We start from the raw sequence: 11,676 nt of genomic DNA on the forward strand, positions 1-11,676 counted from the left end.
ATTCGGAGATCAAGAAGGGAACGGGCAGGTGCAGGTTCGGGAGCTGGTGAGAGCTCAAGGGTGGTACGTTTCACTCCTCCAGCACTGTCCGGTATGACAATAGTTCCTTCATCATTACAAGTTACAAGGCCAAACGCCACGGATGTTCCCGTGGTGGCTACCTCATTTGCATTCGGCCTCCCACCCACTACATTCCAACTATCGGCTCCTGAGATTGTATCTTTGCTGCCTCCAACTCTTACTCCAACGGAGGTCGTGGCAAGATTTATAGAATCGACGGTTGTGGCCACTGCAGGGTTATCGGTGACGATACCACCTGCGGTAACGTTTACGCCTACTTCTGAGGTCCCAGTTACATTGGAAATCCCTCCTCAGTACACTCAAGATATATCACATCTGAGGTTTGATTTCGATGCAACCTTATCAGACTCTGAACGAATAGCAGCACTTGAACGGGTCGTGGCAGAACAATCAAGGGTGAATCTTATCCAGACCCATGCTATTCAGCGCTTAGTTGCAGAGAATCAGATACAGTCGTCCCTGCTGATAGAACATGGCAAAATCATTGATGCTTTGAAGGAGTTCTTGGCATCTCAGGGGGAGACGAGCTGTAAGGGCGATGAGCTGAGGACTAAGAAGAGAAATGATCGAGACGATGATCCCAATGCATCGAAAGGTGCAGGTGGAGAGTTGCCAAGAACTGAACAAGCTCTTGGGACTTCCACAACTCAGGGGGAGTCAACAAGTGCAGCTGGTGGTGATGATGTGGTTGTAGTGGATGTTGAAGAGATGGATGATGAGTATATAGGTGATGATGATATATTACCAGTTGATGAGATAGAGAAGATTGGTGTAGAGATTGTGATTGATAATGATATTGAAGAGGGAGAGATTGTAGAAGAGAATGTGGAGCATGAGATTCCGGAAGTCGATAAGGCAGATATGAGTAAAGATATGGGAAATGATGAGACAGAATGGGAAGAGCAGCCAAGATGGAAAGAAGGCTACGCTCAATGGTTCGTAAAAACGAAGAAACCAGCGGTCCCTACTATGTTTAAGAAGAGTTATAACATTAGAGGCTATGCTGAAGCGAGAAAGGGGATTATATGCTGGATATATGATGAGCAGTTGAGGCTCTTTGTGATTAAGAGGTATGATGGTGTTCAGTACTTCAAGAGGTTGTTGAGATCATTGAATACATTGCCAGAATGTGAGGTGAAAGACTTAGCCAGATTGGGGTTAATAAACAGAAGTGATGATAACATGGCTAAAGTCATTGGGAAGATTGTTTGGAAGGAAAGTATAAAAGAGAAGAAGTTCGAGCTGTTGAAACCACAAAAGGGAAAACTCATTGAAGACAAAGATAGAGGGATGAGAGCAGATGGCAAGCCTTGGATGATTATGAAGTATAAGCCGATCCGGTGTTTAAAAGAGGTGCCGATGAAACAAATGCCCAAGGATGTGCTGAAGGATCTGAAGTGGTGGTATGTAGATTGTGAAACAGCTGAAGCAGTAATGGAAGACGAAGATGAACAAGAGCTGCTGAGAGTCTATGATCCGATGCATCTAGTGAACTTGTCTCAAGCTGATCTGCAGGTGCTGAATGAGAAGAAGATATTTTATATTCCTGCTTGGAAAGACGAAGCGAAGAAATATCAAAGAATTGTATCAATTTGTGTACGTGAAGGAGTTCATGCTTAAAGATGAAGATACAAGATTGTTGAAGATTACAAGACACGTGTTTGAAGATAAAGATTGAAGCTACTGCCAAGGGGGAGTCTGTTGGTACATGATGTCAGTAGTTCAGTATATAGTGTCTGTAATCGAGTCATTTAGATTTGTATTTTGTATTAAGCGAAGTTAGCTAACAAGTTCGCTGATATAGGCGAACTTGTTAGATAAGCGAAGTTAGTGACAACTTCGCCTGAACATGCCAGGCGAAGTTGTCGTGGTTATATAGCCTTAGGTTACGGCTGAGTTAGTAACGAAGTTTTAGTTTACGTGTTTACGAGTTGTGTAATCAGTGATTGATATCACGTGTTTCCAGTTGCAATATACAACGTGTCTTTGCTTATTGTAACGTGTGTTCGATCGTGTTAAGGTATATCGTCTTCTACGCTCGTAACGTCTTACGTAGGGATTCCGCACCTACATAGAACGAGATATTCCGTGTAGATCCGGCTGGGAACCTACAACACTTGTGTGTCTTAAGCGAGCAAGAATCGGTTTGGTTCGGTTTCCATCTTACAACAAGTTCATAGATGGTTTCCACATGTCCAAACACTAAATAACTTGTATAATAATGTACAAATAAAAAAATACCAAAAGTTAACAATAAAGTCTTTAAACAAAAGTTCGGTTTTCGGTTCGGATCGTGTTTCGGGTTAAGACCGAGCTAAGATTCTACAAACCCATAACCATAGAATTTGTAAAAATGATTTTAGAAACTTAGATCTAACACTAAGTATGTTTAAACAAACAAAACTAGTAACAAAGTTCGGTTTACGGTTTAGAGCTATTTACGGTTAAACCGAATCATAGACTCTTAAAAACCCATAACCATGGAACTTGTAAACATGACCAACAAACTAAAATAAGCAAGATTAATATGTATGAACAAGTTATATAGATGTATATATATCAAGGACACGAAGTCCTCCATGAAGCCTTGCCTTATGGGGTCCGAAACCTCACCGACCGGAATCGGAGAAGTAACTACCAATGGTAAACAAGGGGTGTATATTATATATATGTTGCACAACCATAAACAAGTATTAATAAGGCTACATAAACTAATTAAGATGAAAGACCAAAATCCTTCAAGAACACTTAAGAAGATAACCTTGAATCTTTGATGTTTGAGAGAGTTTTTTTTTTGGAGTTGTAGCAAGGGAAAATGAAGAGGAAAGGTGGTGTATATATAGGGTAATGTTGGTGGTCAAATATGGGTGTGAGACACAAGAGTTTTCATGCAAAATGGATCAAGACAAAAACACAAAACAACAAAAAAATAATTAAATAAATAAATAAATAAAAATACAAATAAAAAATAGGATGTTTTCAAGACCCAACAAGTGTGAAACAATATTGTAACATAAATCCATCATTTTGATTATAACATAAGCTTCGGTTTACAAATCGGGTCGGTTTACATAATAAACAAATACAAAAACGAATACAGACAAGACCCGAAATTGACGAATGTCCACAGTTCCGCATGTGTCTTATTGAACGTATTTCAATTATAGATGCATGTTTAGGTCGCTTACTGTGTGTTTGTGATTATTTTATGGTTTTGCTAGACGTAGTAATCCATAGGAGCATTGATTGGTGATTGGTTAGAACTTCATATTCTACCTATCTAGATAGCTGACAGGTGATAGATAGTCGGGTTATCTTTGGGGTTAGTAGTTTAGGTTTAAACACTCTGGCAGGAGGTTTCCCTAGTTTCATTGTAATTCCGTGTTTGTCGATTATTTTTAGGTTACCCCTTGCACTTTAGGATGTATTGAGATAGGGAGACCGACAGGTGATCTCTCTTTTAGGGTACTTTATATTGTTGGAGATACTGACAGGTAATCCGACCAGCCGGTAAGTTTAAACGTCACTTAGAGTTTCTTTTTAGGTCACACCCGGAGAATGATCAGGGATCCACTAGGTTATCTAAGGGTGTTGTATTTTAAGATCCCGGTTCCATCATAGTTTCCATAGCCGAGATAAATCTAAGAGTTACAAGTAAGATTCTAAACCTAGGTAGTGTTTCTCCTATCTTTGAGTTCGTCTAGGTCGAAGTGTTGAAGTTTGTTAGTGTCAGTGTCAGTTTTAGTTTAATTAGTCACTTGTTTAATCAGTAAAATTATTAAGTTCTTAGTCATAATCTAGTATAGGTGTCGCTAGTGTCCTTTGGGTTCGATATCCAGACTTCATTAGGCTTTACTACGGTTGATAGGTACACTTGCCTATCTAGTGGTCTAGCATTAGAAGAGTCTAGGCTTATAAATTTAAAACTAGTGTCTAGGTTAGCTTAAGTTTTTATAGACCGCTTTCAGCACATCAATAGCATACTTCTATAACTTTTCAAACATTTATCATCTTTTCTCACCATACTCAACATTCTCAAAGAAATTTCATAGTTATTTATTTTTTATAAATACAAATTTTGTGGGCGACGAGATCGAGGTGTTCGTTCCTCCAATCGACTCTGATGACAATGTTCGTTCGAACGATAGTTGTTTGTTTTTTTTTCAATAATTTTCTCACCCAATTCGAAGACGAAGACACTATCAGCACAACTACATCTAAAAAATGATTTGTGCGGCGTGATCGTGAACATAGTCAAGACGTATCCATGGACGATTATTTTGTCGATGAACCGAAATACAACAAAGACATTTTTCGTCAAAGGTTTCGTATGCTGAAGTGGTTAGTTTTAAAAATTGTTAAGGATATAGAAGAAAATTATGAATGGTTTCATGAGGGCCATGGCGGGAGGATGAAAAAATGTTTTACGTAGATACAAAAAGTAACTTCGGCCGTTAAACAACTAGCAGCTGGTAATCCTCCAAACGAATACGATGAGTATTTATTTATGTCCCAAAGGACTTCCTGTGAATGTCTTGAATTTTGTTGTAATACAATGATTGAGTTATATGGCAATGAGTACTTACGTAGGCCGACTAGCCACGATGTTGCGCTTTTGAACAAAGCACATGAAGAAAGACATCACCTTCCCGGGATGTTGGGTAGCCTTGATTATACACATCTCATTTCGAGAGCTTGTCCTATCGAGTTGGCTGCCAATATATTAGAGGTGATCACGGATACCCTACGGCTATGGTTGAATCAGTGGCCCTCACAAGATTTACGATTTTGGCATTCGTTTCTTGGTCCGCTTGGGTCAAACAACGACGTCACGGTTCTACTGTCACACCCCGACTTAGGGCCTAGGCGTGATACCCGTTAGTTGGTATATGTTTTGAAAATATATCAGAGTTGAGGGTTTGTTTTAACATAAGTCTTTAAAATAATATTCTTTATAAAATTGTTGAGTTCAAATACCCAATTTAATATTATAAATCAAGTTTGACAAAATATGAGCGGAAGTCTTTTGAATAAAATATTACTATACAGAAAACTCGGGATTTGAATATCCGTTTGTCTTTTGAAAATATGTTTCTTTATAATATTCTAAATAAAATATATGGGCTATTAGATAACGTATAATGACTATATCTCCAATCTTCTAGTCTGTCTTGTCTGTCAGTTCTATTCATTACTGTTTCCCTGAAATGTGGGGAAAAATATGTCAGCACACAGCCGGTGAATGACACTGACTCAGTTGTGAAATCTTTTCAATACCATTGTGAAATCAACAACAATACCTTTGTGACAACTCATTAGGCACCAAACTTAATTGGGATGAAATTACCCTATGTACATGTACAATTAATCATATACACCATGGTTGCGGGTAAATCCGAGTCACCATGTATGAATGGATCCAGACACATGCATACTCTTAATCTGAGTATGTCTGTTTCTTATTATTGTAACACAAAGTTTTAAGGATTCGTAAATCCTATGCAAACAGTCAGACTCTAAAAGAGTTGTAAAAGTATAGGGCGTATTCACCTTTTTATGATTGTAATCAGTTTTTGACACTGATTCATGTTTATGATCAGTTTCGGTTACTGACCCCTGTCTGCAATCAGTTTCTGTTACTGATTCCTGTTTCTGATTCCGATTTCTAATTGATTGATTGATTGTTATCTCGGACCTATAGTACGAGAATAACCTTTGTATAAATATCTAGATCAACAATTTAGCTTCAGACCCGTAGTCTGCTTCGTATAGCTTTAACCTTGACAAATCATTTGTTTATATAAAACAATTGGAATTTTAGTCCTTTTGTTTATTCATCAATTATATGCCAGGTTTCTTCTTCAGGAAGAAACATCTATCAGGTTTCTTCTTCAAGAAGAAACATTACTTCAACTATAACCGTTGTAAATGAATATTTCTTAATCATAAATAAATATTGTTTTAACTATACCCTTTGTGTATGAATGCTTATGTTTCTTAATCATGTAGAAGCAATAATTTGTCTATAACATTTGCTTATGAAAAGTTATATCATACTTAATTGTAATCAATGTTTGGGCTATCTATGGTCTAAGGTATAATAATAACAATAAAATAATACATAAGCGGAACCCTTACTTTACACGGGTATTTGGAGTTTAGACGCCTAAGAATAATCGAGCAGCACTTCTACTCTCTACCGTGTTCTAGAGCTTAGATCGTTAGAGCTTCGGAGCTTGGCACGTTCTACGAGGTCAGCACACTTCCCGAGGTAAACATGTGAAAGTGGTGTGTGTCGGTGTGAGTTGGAAAGTGCCGTGAACCCACCTATTTATACTGATTTTTGGGTTTCTTCACATCGAACGAAGGACAAATGGTCTAGCTGTTCGTGTCGCGCGAACCACCAATACTTTGCCGAGTCATTAGGCGGCTTGCCACGTGTCACGCATGCAGATCTGTTACTTCGCGTAACGTGAACCAACTCAATTTCATTTTTATGTATTTTGTCTTTCGCGTAGCGCGAAGACTTGAAACCTGATCCGTTCACGTCGCGCGAAGGAAGGAATTTCACATTTTCATTTTCAGTCCTCGGACTATTCAAAAATACTAAAGCGGCCCTTAGGCGGCGATTTAAGCATGCAAAGTGCAAAGTACGCCATCAAAACGCCACATTACGCCCGTCGTCCGAGTTTATGTCTGTGCGCGTCGGGTGCTTCGCACCCTCCGCTAGGACTAGGGAGAGTGGTTAGTCAAATAAGAATATTACTATGGAAACTCTCTTCCTTATAAAGAGTTTTCTTTTTCTTTCACCTTTCCATATGAGATGAAAGTTATATTTCTTATTTATATCTAAGTGGAAAGCTTCCACGTTCTTCCATCTTTCCATGTGGGATGGAATTTCTTGCTTCCTTAACATAAGATGTCTTATTTTTTTTCTTATCTCATTTTTTCCCATTACTTGCCTTTTAGATTATTTTTAATTGCTCATCTTTCAAAGTTGACATATTTAGCCCAAAATAATTGTGGGATTTTCCAGGATGTTACATCTACAACGATCTCCACTTATTCTCACCGAAAGGAAGGGAAACGCTCCTAAGTGTATGTTTCATGTTAACGGACGATTACATAAATGTGGATACTACCTTACTAAGGGGATGCACCCCGCTTAATCGACTTTGGTGAAAACGTTTTCATTTCCCGTTCAACGTCCTGAAAAGAGGTTCAAGAAGGCTCAGGAATCAGCAAAAAAAGATGTGGAGCGGGCATTCAGTGTTCTAAAAGGGAAATGGGGTATTCTTATGCAACCTATGCGAGCCAGGACAATGCAGAAGCTTAGGAATGATTGCTATTACATGTGTTTTGTTGCACATCATGATTATAAAGATAACGGATATGCGATATTACCGGTACACATACCGGATCTATCTGTGCAGCCCATTCTTGACGATAATGTCCTTGGAGAGTTGATGGATGATGAAGCTCATTTCCGACTTCGATTAGATCTAGTGGCACGTGTTGAAACTTTAGATCTTCCGCATCTCGACGAGGACGAGAAACTCAAAGAATAATAGCTTTTTTTTATTTATGTTATCATTTTTAAGGTTATTTATTGAATTATGTAATTTTCTTATTTTAAATAAAGGTTAATTTTAAAAGAAAAAATAGTTTTGGGGTGGTTGATAAGTGAAATCCCCCCCCCCCTCCCCGAGTTTAAGAGAATTAGGATAGCATACGAGGTAAATGAGTTAGTATTAAAGGATTGATGAGTATTAGGATAGTTTTATAGAGCATCCCTCTCCCCCTAAAAACATTCATACATTAGATACTAGTTTTTGAGCTTGTGTATTACACGAGATTTATCAAACGATATAAAAAAATAAGGTCCGTTATTTCAATTGTGATTCTCAAAATACTTATGAATTAAGTTAATGTAGAATTAACAAAAAAACAAGCAGGTTAACACAAATTACTAAAATAGCATGGTTTTGAAAACGTCAGGTGTGGATTTGCAAAAAATTTAAAAAATGTGCTAAAGTTGCGTAGTTGGTCAAACTTCATATATGAAAATGATACTATGTTATAAAATCCATACTATGTTATAACCCGCATGACAAAATGATTTTCACCCATGATCCATGGATAGCTAGAATTAATAAGATGAGAGATTAGAAATTATAAGAAATGTAGGCTTGACACCTAAGCTTCAACATTCTCTTTTACTGGTATTAGTATAGTATTAGTATTGTAAGATTCATGAAATAACAAGCACGAGTAGTAACTAGTAACCAATGATTGTAAATTTATAATATGACAATCATAATGGATATTCGTGAAGTACTAATTATAACATGACTGCATGAGCATACATAAGGAAACAATGTTGACTAGAATATCTTAACAATTGAAAACACAAGTTTAATTAACGTTGCTTCCAACTACTTCATCACACCTATAGCGTCCAGAAACTATTAATTGGTATTTCATTAATTTTATTAAACAAAAGCCGACCAACTTTTATTGATTTCTTGTCCAATACATAGATTCGTTCTCACATTAAAGCTAATAGCAAATGAATTTTAAAACTTCAAAAGACAAGAAAAATGAAGGGAGCAAGTGGGGAAGGAATCACATATGGAAGATGGTCGAATAAGCTTTTATTGCCGTAAAAAAATCGATGATTCATATAGTTTCCACGAGAAAAGAAGAGCCGTTTCTTGATTAAAATCAAGAGAATATATTTCCTTTTTGTTGATTTGATTTATAGCAAGGCAAGTAGATGGATGCGGCGATTGGTGGTCAAGATAGCAATGATGACCGACCATTCGTGTGAATTGGTGTGCATGACTACACTTTCTAAAAAGGGAAAGCGTTCCAACCATGTCAAATACAACATCGAATTTCTACTTGTTTCCGTGTGACTATTAATTATTTGGGGGAAAGTTAACATACAAACTTAAAAAACACGCTAATAATTAAATAGACAAGTAATGTAATCACACTATGTTGTATATATAATTACACTATTTGATTCACAACGTTAACACATTAACTTATTTTGTATTTGATCAAAACCCTAATTATTTATATAGCTGTTGAAAGCACTACAATTATGAGATACAATTCCTAAATGGTAACAGGTTAGAATACGCTTGGCATCTAGTGACAACCACTACAAACCCTAAGGTTAATGCACTAATATGATGGCTGACAATTTGTGGGCTTAATGCTAACATCTGGTAAATGCTTTAACGTAAAATCAAAATCACAAAAATGTGTTATAAGAGATGTGGGGTATATATATTGGTAAAAGATCAAATAAAGTTTGAGATGGAATAATTATTAAAGCTTTAAAAGATATTGACATATAAACGAAAAGGAAAGTGGGCCATTTCGTCATGTTAACCGACACTCACATTCAACAATAGATATGGAGGAAATCGAGGTCGTATCGTGGCATTACTTCATGTTTGTTTTTCGATAACACACTTCACCCACCTATCATTTTTAACGCGATTTCAATGGGAGTCTACTTATAGTCCCCCCATCATCACCCTATGAAGGCGAAGTTGTATCGTGGCATTACTTCATGTTTGCATGATACTAAATAGATGAAACAAAGTCAAATCTATCTGTACTATAAAATAAATAAAATTATCTTATGTAACGTGTTACATCCATATCTTTTCTCATCATTTATTCCAGCATGCATCTCTCTCTATTAAATATTCTTCTCTCTTTTTAATAGTGGTATCTAAAAAAAATCCTAATTACACTAATAAAACACATCTTTCTTACTGCTTCTTTTATTTTATGAATTACATAACTTTTGTTTTCAATCAAATAAAAAATGGAAATCAAACTACATTGAATAATAATTATAGTGTTTTCGAAACACAATTATATATAATTTTTAAAATATGACATGCATGTTCGCCAATTATATACGCCCTGCTTGCGGTGCGCGCATATAATGTATATATGTGTGAACCCTCGGGTGGGCAAAAGTAAAATTGCACTAATTTTGACGTTATTTTACTAATCTCGTGAAAATAACGTTAAAAGTGGCGGAAGGTTAATCAGGCATCATATGGTGGCGTTGATAGCCGAAAGACAATGGCACATGCACCAATCAGCCGGTGTCCCGATGATTGAGTGCTATGTGCCTTATGTCCAAGGCTTGATGCAAAACTACTATCGAGCCGGGGGTCTCACCGGAAGCAGCCTCTCTATCCCTATGGGATAGAGGTAAGGCTGTCTACATCTTACCCTCCTCAGACCCTACCATAGCATTGCTATTGGTGGGATATACTGAGTACGATGATGATGATGATGATGATGATGATGTTCGCCAATTATAAGATGTATATAAATATATAGGTGATCTTAAATTTAATTGTAATAAACAGTCGCGTAACCTTTTGATCAAACTCAAAAGAAAAAGTAATTGTCTTTTCTCGTCAACAACCTACTTAAGCAATCACTTTTGTTTAATTTATTTTAATTCGAATTCCGACCTTTTTGCTTTTACAATCAAATTCACAGCTCATACTTTTAACTCTCAGTAAAAATATAATAACTTAATAAGAATAGACACATGCTCTTCATGAATTCGACACTCTATTTTGTGTGTATGATTTAAGAGAGTTATTTTTATTTTTATCTGAGTTTCAATACCCATCATATTGCGACTCATGAAATTGTGAACTTTACAACTCCTTTTTTTTTGAGCGACTAACAAAGTCTGGCGGCCGCCCGTGTATACCCACTAGCAAAAGGTCACCACGCCTGCAATCACAGACAACGTTAGCGTTGGTGACCTAACACACCACCAGTTTTACGGAAACCCACCATTCGAAGCCCCACTATAGTAAAACCCCTAGCTTGTGCATGACATGTTACGAACGAGATTCAAACCGGCGACATTCCCTAAAAAAGGTCACTGGAGTACGAGTACCGCTAGAGCATTGGTCATTTGGTTTAACTTTACAACTATTGGCAAAGTAAAAAAAAATGCCATGTCCGAACTTTTAATGGATAGGGAGTAGGGGTTACCCTTTTGGGCTTGGTCTTAAATCTTAAAAGAGTCCATCTATGAGTAGTGGGTGAGACACACTATGAAACACGAGCTTTTGAGTGGAGGTTTATCCACTCGAATATACTCATCATCATGCCTATTTTGACATTTAGGTCAACTTTTTTCCATGTTTTCATCAAAACCGTCAACAGAGGTCAACTTAACCATGCCCAATGACCCACATCATAGCATAATCATATAACTTTAGCCTAGGAACTTTCATGGTAATGATATTTTGATTGAACTACGGTTTTTATTTAAACAAAACAAACATACAATCCAATCTAGCGAATACTATACCGTCTAAAGAATAAAATAGTTACGACATTGCATCAAAGAAATTGGTGTTACACCATTTAACCCAATCTAGTAAAACAAATTTCGACCTACACCTCATCCACGGAAAAGATTTCTGCAACAAGAGGTCCTCTCCTATTTTTTGGATTCCTCACTCTATATAGCTTCCATAAGGGTTGTGAAGAGAATGATGTGACTGAATAGGTTATGACATATCATTTATT

This window comes from Bidens hawaiensis, unplaced genomic scaffold, assembly GCF_021521415.1.
Source record: "Bidens hawaiensis isolate Kalapana, Puna unplaced genomic scaffold, B.hawaiensis_p1.1 tig00013629_1, whole genome shotgun sequence".
Lineage (NCBI taxonomy): Eukaryota > Viridiplantae > Streptophyta > Magnoliopsida > Asterales > Asteraceae > Bidens > Bidens hawaiensis.